The sequence below is a fragment of the Equus quagga genome, chromosome 19, assembly GCF_021613505.1.
Source record: "Equus quagga isolate Etosha38 chromosome 19, UCLA_HA_Equagga_1.0, whole genome shotgun sequence".
Taxonomy (NCBI): domain Eukaryota; kingdom Metazoa; phylum Chordata; class Mammalia; order Perissodactyla; family Equidae; genus Equus; species Equus quagga.
Genome location: NC_060285.1, coordinates 15,518,756 through 15,532,395, shown reverse-complemented (window position 1 = coordinate 15,532,395; position 13,640 = coordinate 15,518,756).

Genomic DNA, 13,640 nt, shown 5'->3' with positions numbered 1-13,640 from the left:
TATACGACTATGTACTGGGGGGCTTTGGGGAGAAAAAGGAAAAAAATAAAGTCTTAAAAAAAAAATTGGCACAAATCTCCTCTGTGATGATACAAAAGTTTAAATGATATCCGTATTTACTCCATATTTTATCACTTGGTGACTATAAGTAACTCTGGAAAGTTCTCCAGAGTTTATTATATAAGATAATGATAATATACACAGCACATCTTGCCCTAGCGTCTGGCAGCAAATAATAGATGCTCAATAATTTATTAACTTCCTTTTGTCTGTGGTTTCTGGGGCTAAAAAAAAAATACTCTTCTCATGTAGCACAGCTTTGACAGCACCCGGTACAAAGTAAATGCAATGGATCAAGGGCTGGAGAGAAAAAAGAAAATAGCACCTTTGCTCCTTTGGCCTAGCACGTTTTGATCTGTGGGCAACATAACTTCAACCCTGGACACTTGAACGTAATGCTTAGCGTCCTGGCTCCAAGCGCCCTAAGCCTTCAGTGAATTTGAGAGCAGAGACCCACCAGGCAGGGGAAAGCATTTCGCAGGCGAGTCAGCGTCCCCCAGCTATAACCAAGCCGACCAAGGTTTCAGATGGTGCATTTCAAAAGCTTTCCGAGCTATTTCTGTCTAAACAAAGGTTTCTTCAAAGCTCCCAAAGTTAATATTGTCGTCTCCAAAAATGGATAACAATCCCACTTGTCGCCCTGGGAATGAGACTTTTGATGGGAATATGCACTGGTGGAATCCTTCTCTGCAGAGTAATCACTAAAAAGGCAGACTCTACCCCTAGGCGAGCTCTCTCGACCCTGCTCTATCAGCCATCGCTAACCCTTTCATCTCCGCGTCAGGCGGACCGGCTGCTGGGAGAAGGCAGAGGGCCTGAAGTTGCTCTATATTTTCTTTATGGGCCCATGAAACCGTAGAACTATTTCCAGCTTTTTGATTATTATCGCTGAGTTGGGGATGTGTTTGACTTGCAGGCTCTCTGGGTGGTGAGATTGGTTTTTAATCCTTTCGTAGCTATTTAGCCGCGTCTTTTGGTGAAAATCTGTCAGCGGCCTTTTCATGTTGAATTACTCACTGTCATTAACTGCGGCCCAAAGAAACCACAGATGCTGCAGGAGGAAGTACATCCAGACATAAAACTCTCCCAACTGGTTTTTGCCTACAGAGCAAGCCTTGAGGGGGCCACTCCTGAAGGCGTTTCTCATTACCCTGACAGTGGAAAAAATCTCTGAAGGAATCCTGTCTCAGAGTCATAGGACTAGAAAGGGCCTTGGGAAATGACCTGATTCAACCCTGGAGTTTTAGTGAAATAAAGGATTAAATGATGCAGGGCAGAAGCTTATCTGTTCTCTTAAATGACCTCTCATGACAGAAATTCTCTGCCAGCTGACGTTTCCTGAGGGCCTATTAGATGGCAGGCTAGCTCATATATGTATTATTCTCATCTGATCTTACGACTGTCGACGAAAATAATTCATAACCAATCTATAAACGGAAATTTGGGAGAGTTTATTCTGAGCTGAAATCTGAGGACCATGGCCCGGGGCCTTTCTTTCCGAAGGAAGAAAGGGTACCAGAGAAGTGAGGTATACAGAGTGGTTATATACCCCCTTACATATGATTGAAATGTCCCTCCCACAATAGTCACAAGATTGCCCTGTCGGCACAGTGCTTGATGGACACAGCAGGTAGTAGGTCTGCTATCTCAGCGGGCGTAGCAGGAGGCAAGTCTATTGTCTGGAGCTGGGTGGTCACAGGTGAGCGCAGCAATCAGTTCCTAGCCTAAGGAAAGATGCTTAATCCTTAAGGGAATGCCAACGTTGGGAGGGGGAGGGAAGTTGCGCCTTTATCTCAAGGCCCTTTGCTCTTGCCATAGGGAATGTCTAAAGCAGATATACAGTGCATGCTCAACGGCCTCGGTCAGGCCATTTTGGAAAGACAAGGTCAGGCCAAATTAGGTTTACATGAAATGGCTTCCTCATATTCTCCAATATATCCTATTACTTGCCATTTTTATTTGTCACGACTATCCTAAGAGGTATGTATTATGCATCACTTCCATTTTAAAGATGAGCAGACTGAACCTTAGAGAGGTTGAGTAATTTATCCTACAGATAAGTGGTAGCAACCACGTCTGGTTGGTCTTCATCTGTCTATCCATACATTCATCAATCAGCAAATATTTACTGATTGCCTACACAGAACTTAATTTTGGGAAAAAGAAGAGAGTTAATAAATAAGCATAAATATGTAATGTTTCAGGTGGTGATAATGACAAAGAAGAAAAATAAAGCAATAATTTTTATAATTTAATTACTTTTCATCTTTATTTTCAACCAGTATCTCTTCTCTTTTGCCTGTTCTGAGACAAACCTGTGTAGACTCAAATAACTGGATAACTTTTTTTTTTTTTGAGGAAGATTAGCCCTGAGGTAACATCTGCTGCCAATCCTCCTGTTTTTGCTGAGGAAGACTGGCCCTGAGTTGACATCCATGCCCATCTTCCTCTACTATATATGTGGGACGCCTACCACAGCATGGCTTGCCAAGTGGTGCCATGTCGGCACCTGGGATCTGAACCGGTGAACCCTGGGCTGCCAAAGTGGAACGTGTGCACTCAACCCCTGTGTCACCAGGCGGCCCCTGTTTTTTGACTCTTTAAACGTCATGTCCCATCACCCTTAAGCACTCCACTATGTATTTCTCCCAAACAAGGTCCAATGTGTGTTTTTTCCATCACCACCAAGCAATTCTCCAATTCTCAGTGGACACCGGCTCTTCTGCAATTTAACTCAATCCTGACACTATGTACCTGGAGATAGCGTCAGATCCCACAGGTTAAGAGCACAGTCCCACACGACTGTCCCCACTTCAGGTGCAAATCACAAGTCCAGCTTGTTACCTGTGCTTCTGACCAACAGGCTGTAAATCGGAAGTTCCCATGACCCCCTCCTCAGGTTCCATTAATTTGCTAGAGCAGCTCACAGAACTCAGGAAACCAGCTTACTCACTGGATTACTGGTTTATTACAAAGGATATAAATGAACAGCCAGATGAAGAGATACATAGGGCAAGGTCCAGAAGGGTCCTGAACACAGGAGCTTCTGCCCTGTGGAGTTTGGGGTGTCCCACCCTCCTGCCACATGCATTGTTCTGGTTCACCAACCTGGAAGCTCTCCAAACCCTGTCCTTTTGGGTTTTTAATGCACGCTTCATGACATAGGCATGATTGATTAAATCATTGGCCATTAGTGATTGAACTCAATCCCCAGCCTCTCACCCCTCCCTGGAAGTCAAGGGTGGGGCTGAAAGTTCCTCTAATCACAGGGTTGGTTCCCCTGGCAACCTGCTCCCATCCTTAGGGGCTTTCTAAAAGTCACCTCATTAACATAACCTCAGACATGGTTGAAAGGGGGTTGTTATGATCACAGGACACCTTTATCACTCTTATCACTTAGGAAATCCCAAGGGTTTTAGGAGCTCTGTGCCAGAAACAGGGATAGAGACCAAATTTATATTTCTGATTATAAATCACAATATCACACAGGAACACTACCCCGCATACCCACTAAATCAAGAAACCAACCTTGGCACATCACTACTGACCAATTGACAGATTCTATTCAAGTCTCACCCACTGTCCCAACAATGTCAGTTTTTCCTTTTTGGTCCAGGATCCTATCCAGGAGTGTTGATCGCCTCTAGTTGTCATGTCTTTTCAGACACTGGAACAGTTTGTCAACCTTCCCCTGTCTTTGATTTCCTTGATGGTTTTGACCATCCAGTCCTTCATCCTGTAGGAGGCCCCTCAACCTGAGTCCATCTGATGTTTGCTCATGACCAGACTCAGGCCATGCATTCTTGATGGGGGCACCTTAGAGATGGCGCTGGGCTCCTCTCAGTGTCTCACACCAGGAGTCGTGACTTGTCCCACCGTTGGCCATGTTTACTGTGGTCACCTGGTTAGGTTGGTGTCTGCCAGGTTTCTCCACCTTCAATTCACCATTTTCCCCTTTGTAATTGATGAGTATTTGGGGGAGGGGGAGGTATTCCGATATTATGCCAATATCCTGTTCTTCATCAATCTTCCACCAACTCGAATTTAGTATTCATTGACAACTCCCATCTGCGTCAGTCACCCCACAGTGGTGGCCAAATGTTGATTCTCTATTTCCGTTAGTCCTTCCGTATTTATTAGTTGGCATTCTCCTATAAGGAAGAGCTTTTCCTACTCGCTCATTAATTTATTAGTTTTTATCACTATGGACTCATTCAGCGAGTTGTAACCTATTAATATTATTATTTATTTTTGTTAAGTAATGTTCCTAATTGTTCAAATTTTTCCTTATTTGAAGGGGGTGGGGAAGTCCCTTTAAGTTGGTTCCTTTTGACATGTCTCCATCATTCATTGAGCATTTCATTATTTTCTGGCAAAAGAAGGTGTTCGAGTCTTTCTCTTTCTCTCTCTCTTTGTCTCACACACACACGGATTTAGCAAGGATGACTTCAGTAAACCCTGTGAATTATAGGCAAACTTGTGTGATGGTACATTTTTCTGGGGAGAGAGTCTAGCCCAGCTTTTATCAGAGTCTCAAAGAAAGTCTCTAACCTCTGACAGTGTAAGGACCACTGCCTAACATCTCCGGGAAAGCCTGGCAATTCTTTCGGATCTGCCATTTTTCCGGTTCCTTCTTATTGGGTAGCTCAGAGGGGCTTAGCTCTCTTGCTATCTCAGTGACTTCCATTCTAAAACAATCTCTCACTTATAGGAAATGCTCAACACATGTTAGCTCTCAGGATTATTAGGGAGGATTCTTGTGCTCCACGTGAGTTCCCTCAGGGTCTGAATACACTAGTGGAATTTCCAGTTTCCCTGGCTGGAGAACTTAGTAAGATAAAAACAAAGATAAAGGGAAAAAAAGCTGTTGCCTTTTGGACAGGGTGAGGAGGCAGGTGTTAACTTCCTGCAGTGCCCAGGGTGGAGGTCGGTCAAGTCGTCTGAGCTCAGCAGCACTGCACCTGGCAGCCCTGGGAAGGGAGACGTCTGGTGGAATCATCCAGATGGTCCTGGCAGCCTCGGACTCTCCTGAGGTTGGTAGTGGTTTGGCTCTTTCAGGAAAGAGGAAAATACATGTGGTTCCAGACCTCTCCCACCTGAGGCCATCTTGCTCTGTCGCTCCTGAAAGGCCAGAGCAAACTCCATGTTCAGTGAGGCGTGAATGCCTCGTGGCCTTCATTTCACTTCACAGACTATTGCTGGAAGCTTTCTGCAGGCAGGACTAGGAGGGTTTTTTGTTAATTGTAAGACAATGTGAGATGTGGGAAAAACTCTCAACCAAAGGTGAGAGCCCTTCCCTCTGGCCCCAGCTCCTCAGCAGCATGCTGTGTGAGGCTGGACAAGTTACCTGAGGTCTCTGGGCCTCGTCTGCTCATCTGTCACAGGCAGCTGGAGTATGGGTGGTCTAGCTTCCTTCAAGCTCCGCATTATGTAACTCTATCTTATTTAGCTCCTGTGGTATTTGAGTTTTCATGTTTGTCCTGTATCCATATGTAAATGAAGAGCACCATTTAAACCTGCTTCCTCTATGAGAAGAGACTTGCTTCCCTTGTTCTCTGCTGGGTCCCCAGGCGCTGGAACAGAACTTACATAGAGCAGACACAGTGACCCAGGCAGGCACGGTTCTGCTCTCATGGTGCTCACATTCTGCTGATGATAAGCGCTGTGTAGAGAATTCAGCTGAGCTGTTGGGTTAGAGTAACCAGGTGGCTGGTCAGGGAATGCTTCTTGTAAGAGGTGAGATTAAATCTGAGATCCAGAGCTCTGTGGATCTTGGCAAAGTGCTCCAGACAGAGGAAATAACACTTGCAAGGGTCTGAGTCCCACATGAGAAGATAGAGAGGACCAGTGTGGTTGCAGTGGAGATGAAGGGGATGAAAGTTTAAGAAATTAGAGTAGGGGGCTGGCCCAGTGGGGCAGTGGTTAAATGTGCATGTTCTGCTTCGGCGGCTGGGGGTTCCCCGATTCAGATCCTGGGTGCAGAAATGGCGCTGCTTGGCAAGCCATGCTGTGGCAGGCATCCCACGTATAAAGCAGAGGAAGATGGGCATGGATGTTAGCTCAGGGACAGTCTTCCTCAGCAAAAAGAGGAGGATTGGCAGCAGTTAGCTCAGGGCTAATCTTCCTCCAAAAAAAAAAAAAGGAAATTAGAGTAGATGGTAGTCAGATGATCAGATTATATAGAACTCTAGGAGAAGTAAGTAGTTTGGATTTTTTCTGAGCGCACACACACAGAGGCTGTCGTATGGAGAAGGACAGATGGAGAGCGGGTGGGCAATGAAGGATAAGAGGGGAAACCATTTAAAAAGAGGTAGCAATGAAGATGGAGAGCAGGGAGCAGAGTTGGGACACATTTTGGAGCTGGAGTGAATAGGACTGACTGATGGATTGGATGTGGTGTGAGGAGGAAAGAGAACAACCCAGGCCAGTTCTACCCTGATGGAAAAAGGGTGGGACTGAGACCAGCGGACAGCTAGGTACTTTGCCATAGTTCAGGAGTTGGCGAACTCCACTTTTGGCCCACTGTGTCTTTTGTAAAGAAAGTTTTGTTGCTCATTCCTTTGCATTTTGTCCACAGCTACTTTTGCACTACAACAGCCTTTCATATCAAGAGACAAGTCTGGAAGATTAGAACTTTTCCAAATAAAATCGTGGTCCTGTAAGTTAAAAAGAGGAGGAGAATGGAAATCAAAAAGGTGAGATAGCCATGGGGCCCCAGCCCTAGAGACTCTGTTCTCACTGGGGTGGGGCCCGGGATTTTTATTTTATTTATTTACCTATTTTAAGGAAGAGTAGCCCTGAGCAAACATCCGTGCCCATCTTCCTCTACTTTCTATGTGGGACCCCTACCACAGCATGGCTTGCCAAGTGGTGCCATGTCTGCACCTGGGATCCGAACTGGCGAACCCCAGGCTGCCAAAGTGGAACATGTGAACCTAACTGCTATGCCACCAGGCCGGCCCCAGGGTTTTTAGTTTTACCAGCTCCCCAGATGATTCCAGTCATCAGCCAGGTTTGGGAACTACTGGCCTAGCAGTGGATGAGTCATGGGTTGTCGAGAGCAGAAGGGGAGACAAGAGTGAGTAAAATGAGGGCAGGAACATGAGGGTCCAACTGCATATGTCTTATCCACAACTCCCGTCAGTTCTGGGATTCCCCCATGTGTGCGAAGGGAAAGGAAGGGCAGGAGAGAAAGAGGAAATGGCAGGCAAATATACTAAGATTCAAATTGAAAGGGAAGTAATCCTGGGGTCCTGGTAATTTATGTGGCATAAATGGTATCCAGCTGGCCCTTAGAGCTGCTGCTTGTCATATGTGTCATTTCCACTCACATTTCATTGTCCCAAGCAATCATACGATCACGCTTGAGTACAACAGGGCTGGGATAGAGTCTCATGTAGGGAGGGGTACTGAATATTTGCGAACAATAATAGAGTCTACCACGTTGGTTGTTTGAATGAAATGATAATCAGTCTCAGATGTGTTTTGGCTTTAAGCTGAGTTATCTGGGTTGTTCTTTTACTCACCCTACATGTTCTGGGTGAGGAAGGGCTCAACTCTGCTCACAGTTTGCAGGGCTGATCTGAGTGCGACTTTGAGATGCTTTCCAGAGGAAAATATTGTTCCTCCCGGGGAGAGCTCAAAAGGGATCCTCATGTGTGGCTGAGGTGAAGGCTTTGAAACAGTTTATAACACATGTTATAAAGGTCCAATTTTCCTTCACTTCTCAAAAACTCTATGACTAGATCCAAATCACTTCAGAAAAATGACTTAATCTTCCTGTTTTCTTGTATGTTTATCTCTTCTCCGATAAGGTGGACTGTACTGTTGGTTAAGTAAACGGGACCAAGCTGAAAGGGAAAAGCCACAGTGAAGGATGTGGAGTGTAGGCATATGGAGGAAGTAGGCTAGTGTAGACAAGAAAGCATGAGTTTTTGAACAGTCTTGGTTCAAATTCCGACTCTGCCTCTTGTGTGATCTTGAGCAAGTTACCTACCCTTTCTGAGTGGCTTCCTCATCTATGGACTAGGCATACTGTCTGCCTCATAGAGTTTCCATGATGGCTTGATGACACAGTGTTTGCGAAGTGCCTGCCCCTTAGTAGATACTCAAGAAATGTTAGGTGTTGTTTTTACTGTTATCTAAAGAAAGTAATGAATTCAGGAAGTGAGGAGTGGCACCAGATGTTTTAAATCTGGCGGCTTCCCGGATTGGTGTTTTGCCTTTGATAAGCCTGTTCACACATCTGTAAGACAGGGAGCCATCAGATGCGTCACTGCCATCACTGTATAAAAGCCCCTTGTGATCCGGTTGCTCGAGGACTGGATTCAGTCCAATAGACAAGTACCAAGACCAGCTTATGATGTATGTACCTAATCGACAGAAGGGTTCACAGTGATCTTCTATGTTACGTGTGGGTCAGGGTCTCTGAGGAGGCCAGGTGATGTGTTTGGATGCAGGAGTGGTCCATCTTACTCAGACTGGCTGAGTTGGACTCCCAAGAGCTACAGGCACAAAGTGGCTGAGAAAGATTCTCTCACAATGAATAGACTCTTGAGAGGGCTACAGACGCAATGGGAGGTTTCCCTTTTCAACACCGAGGGAACTACCACCAGGTGAGTGAGACTGGCAAACCCAAGGTTATTTCTGGCCTAGTTCAGTTGCTAAATCTGGTAATTTAAGAAATAAAGAAGTACAAATATTCAAAGAACATTTTTAGTTGAACCTACACTTAGCAAGTTGAGCTTCCTGGGGATTTTTCATGGGGTTTGTACTGACACGAAATCTTTAACGGCATAAATCATTTGAGAATCACATGACCACTACTTTGAGGACCTTTTCAACTCATGCTCTTCCAAAAGTTTGGGAGGAGAACATGTACTCTGTTAGGGCAAGTAGGTGTAAAAGGAGAATAGTGTGCAAAATGGGAATAACAGCATCTACTTCATAGAATCGTTCTGAGGATAAAGTGAGCTACTCTATGTAAAAGGCTTAGACCAGTGCCTAGAATATAGTAAATATTCACGATGGTAGCTGTTGTTGTTTTTATTATTAAAATAGCCACTTTCCCTAATATGCTATTGAAACTACATTAGTGATTAGCTGATCACTAAATCCAGCGGCTCTTTCTTAGGTCTCCTTTTTCCTGCAGGATCAAACATTGTTTCTTGAGAAATTTGCCCCCATTGATCAGCCCACACTGTTTTATAATAGTCTATATATCTGTTCCCTCTTGGCCCCACCAAATGGTGAGCCGTGAGGGCAGGGGCCACGTCACTAGCCCCCGGCATTCAGGACAGAGCCTGGCTCATTGTCGTGCTTAGGAAGAAAGAGCCATCGAAGCAAAAATGGTCCTGTTTGCTGTTGTGTCAACCTCGGCTTCTCTTTCTTCTCTCACCCCATAAGCAGAGCTGTAGCCTAAGGTTCATTCTCAGCCTATTTCTCATCTCTAAACTAGTTCTTTTGCAAACCTCATTTTCTCTGAAATCTAACGATTCATTTAGAGTCTCTCTTGTGAATTCCTGTAATGCATCTTCAATTGCCACTTAGATGTCCTATAGCACCTGAGATTGAATGTGTTGAACTCAGAGCTCACGGCCTTTTGGAAATCAGTTTTCCTCAGCACATCCCTGTTTCTGAGAGAGGAACCCTCCTTCTTTCACAACCCTGATGCGGGGTCGGTGAGCCGGGGAGTCGAAAGAAAGATTTCTCAGACTCTCAAGATCTGGCAGTAGTGCTCTTTTATTTAGAGAATAGTATAGAATAGCATGGGGACAGGACCCATGGGCAGTCGGAGCTTCTGCTGCCCCAAGTTGAGGGTTAGAGCTAAATTTAAGGCATAGGTATGTGAGTTATCCCTTTACGAGACAAAGAAAAAAAGTTAATATGGTACCAGTGCCAGTAGGGTCCGGCCATTGGGCGGTCCCACAACTTTTAGATAAGAATCAAACCGGATTGAGTAAATGGCAGAAGTCACCGCTCAAATATTATCTTCATCTAAAGACAAAGGAGGATTTTGGGGTGGGGGGGTCAGTTACATGAGGTTGCCAGACAGTAAACAACTTAAGTTCTTGCCTTCCCCGTTAAGAGTTTCCAGAGATAAGGCCATCCTCTCTTCCTCCTGGCGCAGAGAGGGAGGCATGGAGATTTCCTTCACAAATGCAACTGTCTCTGATCAAAGGGCAAGCAAATTCCACTCCTCCTCGGAGCCTGGTTCTCATCTGCAGTTTTAAAATTAAGCAGCCTAAAAATCCTCATCATAAACCGTTTTAAAATTAATCAGCCTAAAAATCCTCATCAACCCTAGGTGCAAAATTCTGGATTCTGGGGTGGAGGGCAAAAGGGGTGATTAGGCTGGGGGCTGGCCCCGTGGCCGAGTGGTTAAGTTCGCGCGCTCTGCTGCAGGCGGCCCAGTGTTTTGTCGGTTCGAATCCTGGGCGCGGACATGGCACTGCTCGTCAGACCACGCTGAGGCAGCGTCCCACATGCCACAACTAGAGGAACCCACAACGAAGAATACACAACTATGTACCGGGGGGGCTTTGGGGAGAAAAAGGAAAAAATAAAATCTTTAAAAAAAAAAAAAAAAAAAAAAGGGGTGATTAGGCTCACATGTGAGGGGATGGACTATAATTAGTTTTTGGGTGGTGAACATGATGTAATGTACACAGAATTCGAAATATATTATGATGTACATCCGAAAGCTATATAATGTTATAATCCAATGCTACTGCAATTAAAAAAAATAATAAAATTAAATTTGAAAAAAAGAAAAAAAAATTGTGGATTTACTGTTGACTCCTCTCTTTCTGGACTTCCGTCATCTTATCACTGTACCAGCCAGGAATCTTGGTTGCAAGAAAAATCAGCTCAAACTGACTTAAGCATAAAGATAATTTTTTTTCCTCTCGCGTAACTGGGATGTCCAAGGGTATCCTGCTTTTAGGCGCAGATGATTTGAACAGAGGAGTTCAAATCTTATGTTACAGGAGCTCCTGCTTTTTCTACTCCTCAGCTCTGCCTTCCTTCACGGGGGCTTCATTCTCAGGCTAGTTTGCTCATGTGGCGAGATGGCTGTCAACAGGCCCAGGCCTACATCATAGCCTTGTAGCAACACCAGGGGAAAGAGAGCACCTTGCTCCTGGGTGAAATAGAATAAGTCCTAGGATTAGCTTTTGTGGGGGCCTGGAATTGGCCACCCCAAGATATGTCTCTTTGGCATGATGATTATTTGGGGCTGGTTACTTTGCAGACAGGAAAGCAACTGAAAAGCAGAATTTACTTACCCTTTTGTTAAGAGACATTTACATTTGTAAGGGAAATCTCCATCTGTAAAAGTGCCTCCTTCTCTGTACCAGGAAGAAGAAAGGGGATGACCTTATCTCTAGAAACTCTTAATCAATACCAAAGGCAAGGACTTAAATCTGCATAATAATCTTATTCCTGTTTCTGGTAACCTCCTGTAACTGACTCCCCCCACCCCCAACATCCTCCTTTGTCTTTAGCTGGATATGATATTTAAGGTGGGGGCTTCAGCCATTTTGGCGAGTTGCTCAGCTTGCCTGAGCCTCTCCCATGTATACATGTTATAAAGCTTTGTTTAATTTTCTCCTGTTACTCCGTCTCATGTGAATTTAATTCATTCTCCGGCCAGACGAACCCAGAGAGGGTAGAGGACATGTCTTCCTCCTCGACACTTTTATTCTAACTGGATGGTGTACCAATTCCTCAAGCAGTTCCTGGGGCTGAGGGCTAGGGGTGGAGGAAGTGATGCTGAGTATCCAGGTTTTGAGTCCAGGGGTGGAGTTAGCCCTCCCAAACCACATGAACAGAGATTGCGGCTGGGATGGTTCTTTAAGAAACATGTGGGTTCTATCACTAGAAGAAAAGAGGATTTATGTGTGGGAGGTTACCAGCTAAAGAGATGCCTGCCATAGTGTGAGAGATGGCAGGTAAGGATGTGAACGGGTAAGAGAGGAAGGATTTTAGAGCTATCCAGGAGTTAGAATTGTCAAGATTAGATGAGGGTAAGAGAGAGGCAGGAGTCAGAGATGACATAATTTCTGGCTTAGGGGATGGTGGGCGGTAGGGTCTTCCCTGAGACTGGGAACAGATTTTAAAGAGGGAAGGATGATGAGCTGAGTTTACATGTCGATCTTGAGATGCTTGTGGGACCTCTAGGTGGAGATGTCTAGCAGATGTGGGTGGGAGGGATGCATGTGGGGTCGCCAGCCATAGGTGATGGTTGAAATCATGGGAGTGGGTGAAAATGAGCCATGAAGGAAGCGCATAGTGAGAAGAAGACCAGGACCTAGCCCAGAGAAAACGTTTTAAGGGAGTGTTCCAAGAGTGATTAATAGTATCAAATACTGCAGAAGGCAAATAAAAATTGGTCCATCTAATTAGCAACTACAAGTTAACTGATGACTTTGGCAAGTAGTTTCATCGGAGTGGTAAGGGCGTAAGCCAGGATTATGGAGAATCAAGGACGGGATGAGAGATGAGGAAGTAGAGGATTAGAGCAAAGACATCCCTCTGAAGTAGTTGGCTGTGTAAAAGATGGACCGTAATTGTCTTTTCCCCAAGCATGTATTCTTGTGCTTATCAACACGTAAATTGCTGAGCTGCTTTTTGCTTACAAGTATGCACATCTGGTCCACACTCTAGACTAGACTGTGAGTTCTTGAAGGTAGAGTATGACTTATCTTTGTGAACTTCATTCGGACCTAGCACAGTGTTCTGTCCGCGGGAAGAATACAGTTCTTGTTAACTGATAAAACACGATCTGGAGTCCAGAGCAAAAGGGTCTCCTGGCATCTGACTATCCAGTTTGTCTCCCATTCTGGGAAAGAAACATGTAGCAACGGAGGTGAGGCAAACTCCAGAAGACCTTCTTAAGCTAACACTCTAAAAGTGGGCAAATGTGACAGGGTCCTGGAGTCCCGGGAGGCACTCAGTGTTTTGAGGGCTACCTGGCATTTATTTACTGATTTGTCAACTAGAAAACAAGGCCAGAGGGAGGCCTGTTTTATATACTTTCATTAAGCAGAATAAAAACTTTACAGTTCATCACAGAACCCTTTGTGGTGGTCAGGATCCCTGACCCGCCTCAACAGGCCAGCCAAGAGGGCTAATTCCATTTAAAAGAAATTTTTGTGAGTGCTCCATGTTAGAAGTCCCAGACTGGACTTGGCCAGTTCTTGTACTGCATAGGAGAAGCAGCATGAGATGGTTAAATGAGGCCATGTGACATCAGGAAAATGGCATTAAACCTGGGAGTCGAAAGACCTGGCTCTCTACACCTGGCTTTGTCATTAGTCCGGTGCCCCTTGGGCAAGCTGCTAGACCTTTCTGAGGCTGTATTCTAACTGGTCATGAGGGGATGATACCTACCTTGCCAACCTCATTAAATCCCAGTGAATGGCTCACATAATCCTCCCTCCCTACCTCATTCATTTAGGACTAAAACCATATGTAAAAATGTTGGGTGAACTGCAAAGCAGGATGTGTGAAGCACCTAACTACATGCTTGGCATTATTTACTACATATCTGCAAGGCACAACTTCAATCACCACTCACT